At 40.6% G+C, this 14,985-nt stretch overlaps 1 protein-coding gene across 2 annotated transcripts in view; it reads left to right on the top strand.

Moving 5' to 3' along the window:
- Positions 1–14,985, top strand: part of LOC140739953 (small conductance calcium-activated potassium channel protein 2-like) — a 198,427-nt gene that overhangs the window by 53,545 nt on the left and 129,897 nt on the right. Inside the window, exon 2 of one of the 2 annotated variants that reach the window (XM_073068670.1) lies at positions 4,042–4,125. The exons of the other annotated variant lie outside the window; for it this stretch is intronic. The gene's annotated coding sequence lies outside the window, so the exon portion shown is untranslated. The remainder of the gene's footprint in view (positions 1–4,041; positions 4,126–14,985) is intronic. 2 annotated transcript variants of the gene reach the window in all.

Raw genomic sequence — 14,985 nt, forward strand, 5'->3', positions numbered from 1 at the left:
TCGGCTTTTATTGACTGGAAGAAGGAACAAGCAGTGGTTGACCACCACACTACATCCTGGAGACTGAGAGGCCGGGCTCAGGCCTCAATCGCCTTTATACCAGGGTCTGTGGGAGGAGCCACAGGAGCAGTCAGCAGCGGGGGGCATGTCCAGACAGGTATATGTAGTTCACCACAACGTCCTCATACCAACCCCTGGGAAAATCCAATATATACTTCCTTGCAGTCTGTAAAACAACCCTCAGCCTTCTGTTACTTGGTCGGTTTTCAATCCATGCTCTTGCAAACATTTTTATTCTTTAATCCTTTAGGTCTTCAATCCTAATGACAAACCTATTTTATAGCATCTTATCAAATGCCTTTTGGAAATCCATGTATACAGACTTCCAAAAGGCATTTGATAAGAACAACATTTTCTTCACCAAGTCTCTGTTCCTCCATCAAGAAATGCTATCAAGGTAATTAGGTACAACTTGCCTTTAACAAATGTATACTGGCTCGCTCTAGTCAATCTACACTTGTTCATCACAGTTAATTTTGCCTTAGCAAAATTACTGTTTCTAGGATTTTTCTACATCTGAAGTTAAACTGATAGGTCTATGGTTGCTTAGTTTATCCCTCAGCTCTCTCTTCGGCAAAGGTATAACATTTGCAATTCACAAAATGCTGGTGGAACACAGCAGGCCAGGCAGCATCTTTAGGAAGAAGCACTGTCAACATTTCGGGCCAAGACCTTTCATCCTTTGTCCTGATGAAGGGTCTCGGCCCGAAACGTCGACTGTGCTTCTTCCTATAGATGCTGCCTGGCCTGCTGTGTTCCACCAGCATTTTGTGTATGTTGCTTGAATTTCCAGCATCTGCAGATTTCCTCATGTTTACATTTGCAATTCCCCAGTTTTCAAAATTTAAAGACGTTTGAAAGATTCTGGCCTACTCCTCTGTAATTTCCTCCCATACCCTGACACAGAAAGGTATTGCCAGCTGGTTAGAATAAATTAAAGGTATTCCCAAAAGCTCCATGGCAAAAAATTGCATCCCTAGAGACACCTGGGAATCCATGGCTGATAATCATTCAAGGTAGAGAAGAAAAATTAAAAATGGCACTGGGAACAAAATTAGGAGCAGCATTTTTTCGTTGAGGTTGGGTGAAACTAGAATCAGAGGTTAAGGGTGAAAGGTGAAATGTGTAAGGGGAAGCTGAGGAGAAAGTTCCTCACTGTTCTCACAGTGCGAGTGAGAACAAGATGCCAGTGGAAGTGATGGATGCAGATTCAACTGCAACACTTAAAGGACATCTGGATATGTTCTTGGATGGGAGAGGTGGGAAGGGCTATGACAGCAACTGGGACTAGGCAGAACAACTGTCTGACATGGACTAGATGGGCCAAAGGGCCTGTCTCTGGCTGCAGTGCTCTGTAATCCTATGAAAACCCCATGTCCATGTATTGGGAGCACACAAAGGCCCAGTGGAAAAGGCAGGAGTGCAGCATCTCAAACCAACCACCTGCTCTTTCTGTGAACCACCTCTTGCCCCATCTCTGTCCCCTTTGCCTTCCGTAGCCTGGGACTCAACCTGCATCAGGACTCCAAAGTCCCTTTGTACGTCCAGCCCTTAAGGGTTGTCGCTTTGGATGAAGCCATGGCTTGAATGACCCTACTTAAAAATTATCAGTTGTAGTTTCTCATGTATAATTTAAACATCCTGCCTGGCAAGATTTTTCGGTGTCTTATGTTGTCCAATGGTGGAGAGGTGAATGAAAAACTTACTGAAGATGTCAGAACAGCATCTGATGCTTAAGCTGTACCAAGTACACAGAAAGTATGGATTCTGTGACAGGAGTCTCCAAGACCATGATACTTTTATATTTGTTGAAAGTATCTAAAAGATATGGAGGCAAGAGTAGTTTTGACTGAAGGCGGATGTCAGGCATCATCTAATTGCAAACAGGACTGAGACGTTGGCCAGCTCATTCCTTTTCCCAATGCAGCACTCATCATTCACAACACGAGTTACAGAAATTCAGCAAAGATTCAGGATTTCAATATTACCTTTCCATCTCTTCAGCAATCCTAAAGTGTTTTACAGCCATTAAAGCATTTTCTAAAGCATAGTCACCACACAAACTGATATGGAGCAAAAACAGCCAATTTGTTCACATCAGATTCCCAGATTGCAACGTGACAATGACCACTGTTTTAGTGATGCTGTTGGAAGTAGGGCTAACTCTCTTCTGCATCTTCAAAATCGTGTGCTCTTTTTTAAAAAAAAATTCACAGGACAGCAGAAGCAGGTCCTTCAATACAGCTCCAAATTGCAATGGCTCCCTCTGCACTGCCCGTTTAGATCCTTGTGCCAGTTTCTAAAGCAAGAATTGACCCTGCAATGTTTCTGACTTGGCAGCTGAAGTGCGGCCAACTAAAACACTAACACCTTTATAAAGGCCATTCACAAACTGGCCAGTCACTTGCTACAAATGCACTAAGTTACCCCACCCACATGACAGAACTTGCTTCTCCGCTTTTCCAAATTAGCTCATCATTGCTGAGTAGAAACTGACCCCTGGCTAAATTCTGGGATATATAGAGATCGGAAGTAAAACAACGACATGCAGGCTAAATACCAACTCTCTCTTCACACAGCTATGGTGGAAATGTTCAACATTTAAATCATGATTAAATAGTTATACATCCTTCCTATTATACCAAATACTTCATATATCATACTGAGTCAACTGCATAAACCACTGGAAACTCTGGATATTAATAGATCCGAGCATGGGTACCAAAGTTTCAGAGATGCCACTTGGTATTATGCAATTTACAAGTATATGATTGACAAGTTAAATTATACATAACTTTAAGAGATAATAATTTTAAAACAGGAAATAGAAAACAAATCACATAGCTTGGATAGATAAATACGCATTAGAAGCCATAGTATTCAGAGGTGCAAATTATGTATTATTCATAAATTACAGACATAGCATTGAGCAATATTCTGTACTAAAATCATTAAATATCATCAGCATTTAATACCATGATTCCCACATACACCAAAGCCATGGACGTGCCACCAATGCCATCTCTACAACATCTCCAAATCAATTGGTAGGTGAGGAAAACCAACTACTCCGTGCTCCTTTCCAAGGCCACCATCCCAGCAGAGATGGTGACTTTTATCATATTATATCATATTATCATTTTTATTATAGGAAAGATGTCAACAAATTAAAGAGAGTACAGAGGAGATTTACTAGAATGTTACCGGGTTTCAGCACCTAAGTTACAGGGAAAGGTTGAACAAGTTAGGTCTTTATTCTTTGGAGCGTAGAAGGTTGAGGGGAGACTTGATAGAGTTATTTAAAATTATGAGGGGTATAGATAGAGTTGACGTGGATAAGCTTTTTCCATTGAGAGTAGGGGAGATTCAAACAAGAGGACATGAGTTGAGAGTTAAGGGGCAAAAGTTTAGGGGTAACACGAGGGGGAACTTCTTTACTCAGAGAGTGGTAGCTGTGTGGAACGAGCTTCCAGTAGAAATGGTAGAGGCAGGTTTGATTTTGTCATTTAAAAAAAAAACAATTGGATAGGTATATGGACAGGAAAGGAATAGAGGGTTATGGGTTGAGTGCAGGTAGGTAGGACTAGGTGAGAGTAAGCGTTTGGCACGGACTAGAAGGGCCGAGATGGCCTGTTTCTGTGCTGTAATTGTTATATGGTTATATGATATTTATATCACAGAGAGGTAGGTCTTGAGATAAAGAAAATGCTCTAAATTTTTGAGAGTCTTGTCATGAGCCTTTATCATTGGAAGTAGGTGCTGAGGGAGCACTGGAAGAGTGAAGACATTTTGTTTTGCAAATGTTGAGTGCAAGGCCCATCCTCTTATCGACTTCAGTGAAAGATTCAATGATAACATGGAGCTTGGCCTCCAGACATGTACAAACAGAAATATGTCTGCAGCTTGACCACTCCAGGCAGGATGACCTTGTTTCTGGGTTTGGGCGTAACACAAGTTGAACAGCTTATTTTTGTCCTTCAGAATGGTTCCACTTCAGCAGGAGGCTTGTTGGAGTTGAAGCATAACCGTCGAGGATGGAACGAAGCGATAAGGCAGCCTTTCTGGGTAAGTGGAAATGTTACAGCTTTACAGCAGCTGAAGGCAGGTCCTGGAGGAAACACATGAGCTCAGGACCAGATGGTGGGTGGGTTAGGGGTGCAGGAATTCTGACAGCTCTCTGATGACCAGAATGTGTTTGGATTTTTCATTGCTGCCAAACCCATCTTCAGTTAAGGCAACCACGCTGCTGACAAGCAAGAATAGAAATAAACTGATCAAGTACAGTAAGGAAGAAGCTCTTTAATTTCCACAAACTGCAAATGCCTTTGTAGCAGCCTTGCATTCCTCACACACACACACTTCTGGACAAGATGGCACCAGTGTACAATGTTTCCCGGCCGACATCTTCCAGATAGCCCACAAAAATGTCTGTTTTACTTCTTTAACATCTGTTTTTCATCTCAAATGTGTATCTGGGAGTGTTGGAGCCTGTGATTTACAGTCTGGGGATTGACTGAGCGGTCCAGTGCTTTGCTGTCTTCTAGAAGATTCTGGGAAGTGAGTGTGTACTTGGATAGCCTCGAGGCAAAGAAACTTCGAGACAGGGTGCGAGCTAATGCTCGACTCCATTTCACTGATTAAAGTGCGTTGAGGAAGATTGAGACATCAAGGCGAATATGGAAAGCAAGCAGGAGTTCAGTGCCGACTACCTGCCGTTTGATTGTTGCCGGAGAAGCAGTCTGTGAGCGGCCTATCAGTGTGTGGCTCGCTGTGGCAGGCGGGTAGGCCTCTGTGGAGTCCCTCTCTTTAGATGATGAAGGAGCATGCTACTGTGGTTCCGCAATTATGGATTGTGGACTTTCTTCACGCTTACGGTTTTCATATTCTGTGTTTTTGCACATTTCTTTCTGTTTTGTTGCGTGGAGGAGAGGGGTTTGGGGGTAGATGTTCTTGTTGTATTCTTAGTTTTTTGTGCGGGGTGAGTGGGGTTTCAGGGCCAATACTCTTGTTGAATTTTGTGTGGGGGAGGGGGGTTTGGGGTCTGATATTCTTGTTGCACCTTCTGTGGAAGAGGGGGGCTGGGGTTGATATTCTTGTTGCATTTTGTGTGAGGGAAGGGGCTTTGGGGGTTCCTGTTCTTGTTGTATTCTGTCAGCTTTTTGTGCAGAATGAATGGGGTTTCAGGGCCAATGTTCTTGTTGAATTTTGTCCGGGGGAGGGGGGTTGGGGGTTCGATATCCTTGTTGCGTCTTCTGTGGAGGAGGGGGGTTGGGGTCAATGTTCTTGTTCCGTTTTGTCTGGGGGGAAGGATGCTGATGATTGGGATGCTGTTCTCTTTTCTGTGGTGGGGGTGGGTTTGATATTTCTCCCTGATCAACTTTCATATACCTTCTTTGTCTTGTGGCTATCTGGAGTAGATGAATCTCAGAATTGTATATGGGTGCATCCTTTGATAATAAATTAACCTTTGACTCCATCCCACACAGTCTATTTAGACCAACGTTGACCCCATAAAAACCATATTGCTTGGGAGTAGATGGTATCCTACTTCAGTACTTGAGGAATATTTGCCACAAATCTACAATGTCAATGCTCACACATGCAAATGAATGATGTGCCAGGAGACTTTAAAGACACCATGATTGTAAATATTTTCATGAAAGAAAGGCAAATCTGACAGAGGACCCCTCCTGTTGTCTGCTACAGAGCATAGTATCAGAATGGAAAGCCATCAGGAGATCCAGCCTTTTGTGGCTGTGTTTGACAAAGCAGTCCCCCAACCTGTATCAGGTCTCACTCACTGCCATTCTGACATGACTGTCTATAGTCTTCTCTACTGTCACGATGAGGCCAAACTCAGGTTGGAAGAGTAAACACATCGTCTTTCATCTGAGTAGCCCCAAACTGATGGCATAAAGATTGCTTTTCTTTAACTTCTGGTAATTTCTTCTTCCTACCTCGCCTCTCTTTACTCCGTTTCCTGTTTTGTTATTCTCTCGTCCGTTCTTTTCTCCTCACCTGCCCAGTTCTTTCCTTCTGTTAACTATCTACTATTGTCCTCTCCTATTAGATTCCCCCTCCTTTAGATCTTTCTTCCACCTATCCCCCTTCCACTATCCCTCCTACTTCATCCCTCTCCTCCCTCACAACCGCTGCTTTGGAATATCACCTGCAAAGTACAAGAATTTAGACCAACAAAAGATATTGAAAGATTACTTGCTCAATCAGTAATTTGAACGACATGGAGAACATGCCAAAGAGAACATAAATAAAGTTTATTGCAACAACAGCTACCAAGGTAACACCTATTCTAAAACAATCTGTTAAAAAAGTAATAATTACTATGAAAATTCTTCACTTGAAAATGAAGTAGCATGTGAAAAGCAATGAACACTATTGACAATGGATTATTACATTACCACACAATTTGCAATTTCAGTTTTAAACAAAGAAATTATAGTATAGATCAGCAATAAACTCTATGTCCAATATATTATTAATGTTGCTGTAAATGTGTTTTGGGATTAGCATATCTATTATAAATTTGTAATCCATAATTTGCATAAATACATAAACAAAATGTTCTTATCAGTCTTACTCGAGGAAGTTAGAAAAAGACGGCAAAAGAACTGGCTTTTAAAACTGATAGCATTAAAATAGTTGTATCTTTATCTGGAAGAGAAAACTTGCCTCACTCCTTTTGCATCACTGATTACAGTGACTGTGAACTGCTGGCTGTCCATATTGATACCTAGAGAAGAGTCCTTTTGTTATTTATTGAGAACAGTCCTACCTCAAATTTTAAATGATCCCCATAATATATAAAATTCATACAAGAGCCATACCCCACCTAAAAGAGTAAACTTATATGCATTCAGAATCTGAGATTCTCTACCTGTTTGCTACATGCTGCCTGTAAAGCATTCTGTTGTACAGGTGATTGGAGAAACATGTAGAACAAATCATCCCCATTTTGGGGAACAGTCATACCTCCTGCCTGATGGTAATAGCAAAAAGGGAGCCTGGTCTGGATGGTGGGGGGCATGTGATGATGAATGCTGCTTTCATGTAAATATTCTCAATGGTGGGGAGGACTTCACTTGTGATGGACTAAGCTGCAGCCACTACTTCCTGTAGCCTTTTCTGTTCGTGGCCATTGGAGTTTCTGTACTAGGCCAGGGTGCAACCAGTTAGGATACCCTCCACTGTGCATCTATAGAAGTTTGTCAAAAGTTTTTGGCGATATGCCAAATCTATGCAAACTTCTAAGAAAGCAGACGCGCTGTTGTGCCTTCGTTGTGTTGACACTTACGTGCTGGTCCCAGGCCAGATCATCTGGTATGTTGACTCCAAGGAATTTAAAGCTGCTGACGTTCTTTCTCTGTTCCCCTAACAAGGACTTCAAACATGGTTTTGTCTTCTTGTAGTCAATAATCTGCTCTTTGTTATTTTTTAAAGACATATAGCATGGTAACAGGCTCTTGTAGCCCAACAAATACATCCACGTGACCAATTAATCTACTACTCCATACACCTTTGGAATATAGAGGGAAACCGGAATACCCAGAGGCCACAGGGAGAATGTAGAAACTCCTTGCAGACAGCGGTGCGATTGAACCTGGGTTGCTGGCGCTGAGTAGTATTATGCTAACCATTACACTACCGCGTTATCTTGTTTTGCTGAAGTTGAGTGAGAGGTGGTTGTTGTGGCACCACTCAGCCAGATTTTCAGTCTCCCTCCTATATGACAATTTGGCACCACCTTTGATTCGGCCAACGACAGTGGTGTTGGCAGCAAACTTAGATTGCTGGATTACTACTCTACCAAAACGTGGATGGACAAGATGAAACTATCTATCAATGCAAATAGCCCCAGGTGAGAGCCAAGCATTTTGTAATTATAATCTACAACTCTAACTTTGGCTATCAGCTAACAAAGTCAATTGCTTGCCTTGATGCTTGGGCAGCATGGTAATGTAGTGGTTAACGCAATTCTTTACAGTGTCAACAATCACCGATTGGGATATGATTCCCACCCCTGCATGTAAGGAGTTTGTGTGATGGTATTGGGTTTGTTGACAGCAAAGTTCTAAACTCAAAGACTTCAAGCCCTAATGGATATCGATACCCAAGGGTACCTCATTAAAGGGAGGTTATACTGTAACTACTCAATCTTTGAAGACTAGTTCACTTCCCTGTTTATTCTCCACAGCAAGCTTAGCTGCCGATACCCACTATTTGAGTGCTGGGTCCCCCCGACCCCCCACCGTCCCTACTAAGGAGAAGATACTCCCAGCTAATAAAAGAAGTTTAAAACAGCTCATATATTTTCAGTGAAGCACATTTAAATCCAAACATTCTTAAAACACATTTAAAACTCAAGAGTATTTCTATCTTATTTCCAAATTACAAACCATTTCTAAAACACAAAGGTTTCCAAAACACAGGTACAATTCGTGCAAGCTAAAAAGACAAAAATCAAAAGCAGAGGAATGGATTCTAGTTCACCCAGTGTTCCTGTCATTCTTCTTGATGTTCCTAAACCATTCTTAAAAAGCCTGATCTGCTCTCTAAGTTTATACTGTTTCTTTGCCACTCGGAAAACTTCACAGCCATTTGATATTTTTTTCCGGATACCTTTTAACATATGTGCTCTAAAAGCTTCTGAAGACAGAGATCTCAGGTATTCACAATTAATGCAATGAAGCTGACTCCTTGAGCACATAAACCTTCCAGCTATTAACACATCATCCATTTAATATGCTAATAATATCAATCAAATTTCCTTAAACTAAACTTAGCCAGTGTCGTCTAGTTTGAAAAAAAAGCCAAATTAGATAACCCATCGTCTTCTACTGCCCCTCTTGAGCTGCAAGTCCAGTTGCAGTGGCACCAACAAGTCTGCTCTACCAACAACTGTTTGTTTGTAAAGTTGCTCTTCCAAGTTCAAACTGATTATTGCTTGCCATTTACATCAAGAATTGAAAACTGGCGACAAGAAGCTGAACAAAGAATATTGGTTGGAAGTTTAACTTATTGAAAACGACACTTTGATCTCTAGAAGCTCACAGCTGCTGTGGTTAGAAAGCTGAGCTTGGCAAAAAAGGAAAATTGTTTCCTGGACAGTGGATGTCTATCACATTTGTACATTCTCCCCATGGCCACTTGGGTTTCCTCTGGGTGCTCAGGGTTCCTCCCACATTCCAAAGACATACAGTTATGATTACTGAGTTATCGCATGCTACGTTGGCACCAGAAGCACGGCAACACTTGAGGACAGTCTCCTGCACAATCCTCGGCCTATGTTGGTCAGTGACACAAATGACACATATCACTATGTTTCGATGTTTGGGCAGATGGGGCTTGTCAGCCGTGGTTGGCAGCTCACTTAGAAGAAAGAAAACTCTGATCTCAAACCTCCGCTGCCTTGTGGTGATACCCGTTCATGGGGAAAGCTTCAGAAGTAAACCCTGAAGGAAAAATCCAGAGCTGGAGTCTCTAAGGCAGTCCTACATTGAGTTTGATGCTGACTGGTACCAAACTGTATCAGTCTCTGCCGTTCCTTTGGGTTCATCAGGTGTGTGGAGAGGGGGAGCTTGCTACATGGGCAACAGCTTGCTCTCCATATTGTACTGCCCAGGCGTGGGTCCCTAGACAGCTAGGACACAACATCAGTTTTCGACCCTGACCGACGGAGGCGTCACTCTCTCAGTTGTGACGAATAGAGCTAATCTTTAAGCATTGAATAAACTTCCTTAGCTATCTAGAAGTGAGTTCCTAATTAACTAAGCCACATTGTTATGAATTCTTTAACAGTTTTGTTAGAATTCTCTAGCTATAAATTTGACATGGAGCTAAGGATGATTGCAGATTTAACCCTGATCCAAATGCTGATTAACAAGTTGGAATGCAGGTCCCAGCACCTTTATGTGGGTTCTGTGGTCCTGCATACAGGAGGGGAAAATTGCTGTTTAGTGACCTCTGCTGGCAGTATGTGGACATGGGGAAGAACAGCTTTGTCCTGATTGAACATAATCTTAGTATTGCTCACTCTAGACCAATGATCACTTACTTAAGCTGCTGAAGGGTGCCAAACTTCAAGAACTGTTAATCAATAAGGAAATGAAAATGCACATTTTCAGAATGGAAAATTGTCAGAAAAGAATTAAATACATAAATTTGTGATACATTTAGAAAGAACTTGTTCTGCCTTCGACTTTGCACAGTATATTTACCTTTAAAATTTCAATCGGCTTTCATTGTTGTTATTCCATTAATATATTAAAGAATTAAAGTTGCTAATATTTTCTCAATTAAAAACTTAATGGAATACTGTACAAGGATGTCATGCTGGTTCATTACGTCAGGCACCATAAGCATTATTTAATATTAAACATTAACGCTCTAGTCAAAATTAGACATAAGCAATACTGTCAAGCCATCCACAATGTTTTTCCTTATCCATTGATCTAAGGGTATCTGTTCAGTTAATTATTACTATGTCTCCTCTAGGCAGTGATAGCTACAGAGCATTGGGCTTCTCAGCATAATTATGCCATCCTCATAAAGCACGTTTCTTTAGGGTTATTGATACGTTGCAGGGATATAATTATTGTTAAAAGAAAAATAAGCATAATAAATTATATCTCTTTAAAGACTGCTTTTCTTTTTCATTTAAAAAAATGTGCAGTACACTTAATTCAAAAGTTACTCATGTCAATTTTCCTGATTGATTTCAAAACAGGAATACTGCTGAATTTACTCTTTGAATTATTACAAATTTTGGTTCATAAACATAGAATTGATATAAAGTGCTTCAAGAGTCCTGATCTGTGGAACTTTGCACTCATCTGTATTGCAGTGACCTGCTGACTCTGACCTTTTGTGTCTGTGCTGTGTAGTCTGGGATTAGCCATACATTAAATAATATTCTGATGTTCCTCGGTCAGCTAAGGAGATTGATTTCACTGAGATCAATGATGCCACAGGGACCAGATACATGGGGATTTCTCTTGCTGGCACTATCGACCAAGTCTAATTTTATTTGTCTCAATGTGATGGATGGCTATAGGATTTTGGAATGGAACCAGAAACAATTTCAGCATTGGACTTATTTTGTGCTTGTTACATGTGAATGATGTGTGTAGCACATACAGTACTGGGTCCAAAATGTGAAATCTGGTGAACAAGTCTAACTTGTAGAAATGTCCACACTACAACAGGCCAGGCACCGGCTGTCCAGCCAGATTTGTCACTTCACTCCATCTGAATCCAATTTCACTAGCCTTACTAACTAGAAATTCATGCTTTATGGCATGTGCTAAACATGCAAAGCTTAAGTAATGAGCCTCCTGTATTAATTAAGTGGCCACGGAGTGTATTGCTCATGGTCTTCTGCTGCTGTAGCCCATCTACTTCAACGTTCGAGATGTTGCACATTCAGAGATGCTCTTCTACACACCACTGTTCAAATTTCTGGTTACTTGAGTTACCAGCATCGTCCTGTCAGCTTGAAGCGGTCTGACCGTTCTCCTTGATCTCTCTCAAGGCATTTTTGCCCACAGAACTGCCACTCACTTGATGTTCTTTGTTTCCTGCACCTTTTTATGTAGCCTCTAGAGACTCTTGTGTGTGAAAATCCCAGGAAATCAGCAGTTTCTAAGATACTCAAACCACCCCGTCTGGCACCAACAATCATTTCACAATCAAAATTAATTAGATCACATTTCCTCCCCATTCTGATGTATGGTCAGAACAGCTGAACCTCCTGCTCTTTGCATTGAGCTGCTGCCACATGATTAGATATTTTTATTTATCTGATAAATATTAATTGAATTACATTAGAGCTTTGCATTAATGAGCAAGTGTACAGGTGTAGCTAAAAAGCGTGACCACTGAATATATATTGAACCTCACTTCTGTAATCTGGTTCCATTGACTAATGAAATGTCTGAAATGGAATTCAAACTGACATACTACGCATGCAGAAGGCCACTTTCTATTCTAGCAAGGTACAGCAAATGATAAGAAGCCCTATAATATAAGAACATATATCAGTTGATACGCAGATGTTATGTTTGATAAAGTTAACAGCAAAGAGCAATAAAATGGTTTAAATTGCACATTGAATTTGAAAACGTTGTTCCATTCATCTGGCTAGGTCTATGACCAATTGTTCAGTCTTTCAATATACTTCAATTCTCTCTCAAGTTGTTTGCCTTTGGTTTAAATCTAAAGGCTCTGTAAAGTATCTTCCCTCTATACTCGAGCTCACGTCATGTGGCCCAAGCATCGATCACAATAAGATACATGTTACTGTGAGTAGGCTTATGTTCCTTTTGTTTGAAAAGTTTTTTCTTTCCCTTGCATTTCCTCCAAATCCACTACTAAGTCAGATGGAACAACAGATATGAAACAAAGCCACATCTACCTTAAATTAAACAATGTTTGAGAAGTGTGTTAGGATGCAGTCTGTCCAGAATTCATACCACTAGCCCACCTATCAATATTCAGGCTTTACATTTACTGACTGGGACACTCTTCATTCTTCATTTTAAAAATAACAGGTTACCCAATGTTTCTGCAAGATAGTTATCAACAATGATTTTAACACCTGCTACATCAAATGATGTCATTGTAATCCAAGTAGAACATTCAGTGTGCAGCAGTATAAGACAAGTTAGCTACTGCCTGTTAGCTGCTGGCATCATTGAAATTTCTTCATTGCTGGATCCGTAACAATGTCTTTTAACCAAACTGGGTTGTTAGCCCTGAACCTGGAGGACACATGGCCCACTCTTAGTCTGGCCTCTACCCTTTGACCCTACCAAGAGTCAAAGCACCAGACCCTGACTCCAGCGATCAAGCTCTCTGGGTTATTGAGGCATGCAAACCTCTAAACCCTACAACAAAGTTGTGATCCTCTTGGTGGAAGTAAAGGACTACTTTTAATGAAATTCATTGAATCTTTATGCAAGTTGAACTGAATGATAATATTAGTTTTGAATGTTTTATGGAATAATACAGCATGGAAACAGGCCCTTGAGCCCAATTGGTCCGTGACGACCACAGGATCTTCTGTGCAAGTCCCGGTTGCCTGTGTTCGGCCCATTGCCCTTCAGGCCCTTCTCCTTCATGCATGTATCCAAATGCCTCTTAAATGCTGCAAATGTGTCCATCTCTACCTCTTCCTCTGACGTCTCATTCTAGGTATTCACTACCTTGGAGATCTTGTATCTTCACTCTAGTTTTGGACTCCCCCCCCCCCTCCAAAACTCTGGGGAAAAGAGTATTTACTTTATTCACACCTCTAATGACTTTACTAACTTGGATTTATCTCTCATTCCTCCTGGCTGCAGGGAATAAAGATCGAACACCAGAACCAAGGTCATTATCACTGACATACAGTATGTCATAAAATGTGTTAGTTTTGCTGCAGCAATAATAAATAATAAACAATATGACTCTATAAGTTGCAATAAAACATAAAAATAAATATAGTGCAAGAAGAGAGAAAAACAGTGGGCTAGTGGTCATGGGTTCATCGACTGTTCAGAAATCTGAAGGAGGAGGGGAAGGAGCAGTTCCTGAAATGCTGAGTGTGCATCTTCAGCCTACCATATCTCCAGCAAGGTGGTAGTACTAAGAGGGCATGTCCTGGATAGTGAGGCATTTTAATGATGGATGCCACCTTCTCGAGGCACTACCTTTTTGAAGATGTCCTCAATGGTGGGGAAACTATTGCCCATGATAGAGATGGCTGAGTTGACAACCCTCTGCTGCTTTTTTCTGATCCGATGCATTGGCATCTCCATACCAGATGGTAATGCAACCAGCTAGAAGGCCTACCAGGGTACAGCTGAAGGAATTTTCTACAGTTTTTGGTGACATAACTGATCTCCTAAGACTCCTAATGAAGCACAGTCCTGGTGTGCCTGAGTAATGTTGGCCCAGGATAGATCCTCTGAGATGTTGAGTATACACAGTGTTGTGTATTTAATATTTCAGTAATATTTGAGTAATATTGCAAATATATTGTTTGATTAGGCATTCTTTGTTATTTACATAATTCATTACAGGTGAATGGTAATATGTCATCATGCCATCACACCTTAAATGGGTGTCTTGCTAAAATAAAACTGTAACTAAGACACGTTCTTCTGGGCTCCCATGCTTTTCTTTAAACAAGTTTTATATTTTAGAGTTACAAAACATAACAGTGGTGATGAGGTATTTTTAAAACAAACCCGACAGGGCTACTTATCTGTTGAAGCACAGTGAGATATTCAAGTTAAAAAAAAAGATTGGAGACATTAAAAAAATCTTTGGTGCAAATAATGCATGAATTAAAAGCATTAAAAGTAATAAAAAAAGATATTAAAAATTTGAGGATTATGTTTGATAAAATGATGGAAAGATGGGACAAAATGGACAAGAAAATTTAAAACTTGGAAGGAACAATAGGAGACACCATTGATAGAGTGAATAAAATGGAAGATAATATTTCTGCCTGGACATCAGAAAGAAAACGGTTGTTGGAAAAAGTGGATGTACTTGAAAATTTTAGCAGACGAAATAATATTAAGATTGTTGGACCTAAAGAAGGTATAGAGGGAGAGGATCCAATAATTTTTTTTCAAAAATGGATTCTGGAAATTTTGCAAATGGAAGAAGGAACCCAGTTAATTGAAATTGAAAGGGCTCACAGAGCCTTAAGATCAAGACCTCAAGTTGATCAAAACCCACGATCAATCTTGATAAAATGCTTAAGATATCAAGATAAAGAAAAGATCCTGAAGGTGGCTGCCCAATTGCCAGAAAGAGAAACGGGCCATTGATGATAGAAGGGGGAAAAAAAAGATTAGTGTGCTTTCTTCACAAGAGGAGAAAACATTTGTGTTTAAAAAGGGCATAAAATGGACAAAT

This window comes from Hemitrygon akajei, chromosome 2 (assembly GCF_048418815.1).
Source record: "Hemitrygon akajei chromosome 2, sHemAka1.3, whole genome shotgun sequence".
In the NCBI taxonomy this organism is placed as follows: domain Eukaryota; kingdom Metazoa; phylum Chordata; class Chondrichthyes; order Myliobatiformes; family Dasyatidae; genus Hemitrygon; species Hemitrygon akajei.